General features: G+C 48.4%; 1 pseudogene; it reads left to right on the top strand.

Moving 5' to 3' along the window:
- The first annotated feature begins 233 nt into the window (after positions 1-233).
- Positions 234-804, top strand: LOC110506122 (annotated as a pseudogene).
- The last annotated feature ends 1454 nt before the right edge of the window (positions 805-2258 follow it).

The raw sequence follows: 2258 nt of genomic DNA on the forward strand, positions 1-2258 counted from the left end.
ACTTGAAATCACTGGCCACTTTAATAAATGGAACACTAGTCACTTTAATAATGTTTACATATATTTTGCATTACTCATCTCATATGTATTTACTGTATTCTATTCTATACTACTGTATCTTAGTCTATGCCGCTTTGACATTGCTCATTCATATATTTATATAGTTCAGTTCTCAGTTTAGACCAGTTTAGATGAACGCAATGATTTGTCAACTCCAACACCTACCGTCTTACATGGAGTCCAAAAACAAGAGTTTCCAACCGTGGCGGGACTACATTAAATTAGTGGACCTAGTGCAGGAGATGCAGTTAGTCAAGTTCACCTCAGAACCGACAACCATTGACTGTCATGACTCTGGGATATGCTCCGCCATGGTGGAATTTGAAGAGTTTCCGCCGTGAGCCTTGCTGTCACAGATAACACCTGTGGCGACACCACCCCTACGGCACGAAATGGAACCACGGGAGTCTGAAATCGTACCCTTGCGTAAAGGTGCTCCTTTATGTCCATGCAGCACCAAGGGTCCAGAGCCCCCAACAGCAGCTTCAAGACCCTCTCAGATCACCTGAGGGCAAGTTCTGCAGCTTCTGCAAACACAATGGTGAGTCTGAGTCTGTGTTTGTGTCCCACAGCCTCAAGGACCAGGATGGGGACGTGATGTGCCCGTACCTGCAGCTGTATGTCTGCCCTCTCTGCAGGGCCACCGGGGCCCAAGCCCACACCAAGCACCATTGTCCCTGGGTCGAAACCTCGACGGCCCTGAAAGAACTTCATTGGACTCTATGTAACCTGGAAACCACATAGGCTGGTTACATAGACATTTTATCAGCATATCGAATGAGCGACCCGGGCTGGCAAAATGCTGGATCATTGTTACTCTTACTTCCGCGATGCATACAAAGCCCTCCCCCTCCCTCCTTTCGGCAAATCTGACCACGACTCAATTTTGTTGCTCCCAGCCTATAGAAACAGACAGAAACTAAAACAGGAAACGCCCGTGCTGAGGTCTGTTCAACGCTGGTCCGACCAATCTGATTCCACGCTTCAAGATTGCTTCGATCACTGGACTGGGATATGTTCCGGATAGCGTCGAACAACAACATTGATGTATACGCTGATTTGGTGAGCGAGTTTATAAGCAAGTGCATCGGTGATGTTGTACCCACGGCGAATATTAACACCTTCCCCAACCAGAAACCATGGATTGATTGCAGCATTCGCACCAAGCATGAACCACTGCTTTTAATCAGGGCAAGGCGACCGGAAACATGACTGAATACAAACAGCTTAGCTAGTCCCTCTGCAAGGCAATCAAACAAGCTAAGCGTCAGTATAGAGACAAAGTAGAGTCGCAATTCAACGGCTCAGACATGAGAGGTATGTGGCAGGATCTACAGTCAATCACGGTCTACAAAAAGAAAACCAGCCCCATCATGGACCCCGACATCTTGCTCCAAGACAAACTAAACAACTTCTTTGCTCGCTTTGAGGACAATAAAGTGCCACCGACATGGCCCGCTACCAAAACCTGCAGGCTCTCCTTCACCGCAGCCAACGTGAGTAAAACAGCTGGCTGGTGTGTTTACAGACATATTCAATCAATCCCTATCCCAGTCTGCTGTTCCCATATGCTTCAAGAGGGCCACAATTGTTCCTGTTCCCAAGAAAGCTAAGGTAACTGAGCTAAATGACTATCGCCACGTAGCACTCACTTCTGTCATCATGAAGTGCTTTGAGAGACTAGTCAAGGATCATATAACCTCCCAAGACCCTCTCCAATTTGCTTACCGCTCCAATAGGTCCACAGACGACACAATCGCAATCACACTGCACACTGTCCTGTCCCATCTGGACAAGAGGAATACCTATGTAAGAATGCTGTTCATCGACTACAACTCAGCATTTAACACTATAGTACCCTCCAAACTCGTTATTAAGCTCGAGACCCTGGGTCTCAACCCCACCCTGTGCAACTGGGTCCTGGACTTTCTGACGGGACGCCCCCAGGTGGTCATGGTAGGAAACAACATCTCCACCCCGCTGATTCTCAACACTGGGGCCCCACAAGGGTGCGTTCTCAGCCCTCTCCTGTACTCCCTGTTCACCCATGACTGCGTGGCCATGCACGCCTCCAACTCAATCATCAAGTTTGCAGACGACACTACAGTCGTAGGCTTGATTACCAACAACGATGAGACGGCCTACAGGGATGAGGTGAGGGCCCTCGGAGTGTGGTGTCAGGAAAATAACCTCACACT

Source organism: Oncorhynchus mykiss, chromosome 26, assembly GCF_013265735.2.
Source record: "Oncorhynchus mykiss isolate Arlee chromosome 26, USDA_OmykA_1.1, whole genome shotgun sequence".
NCBI lineage: Eukaryota > Metazoa > Chordata > Actinopteri > Salmoniformes > Salmonidae > Oncorhynchus > Oncorhynchus mykiss.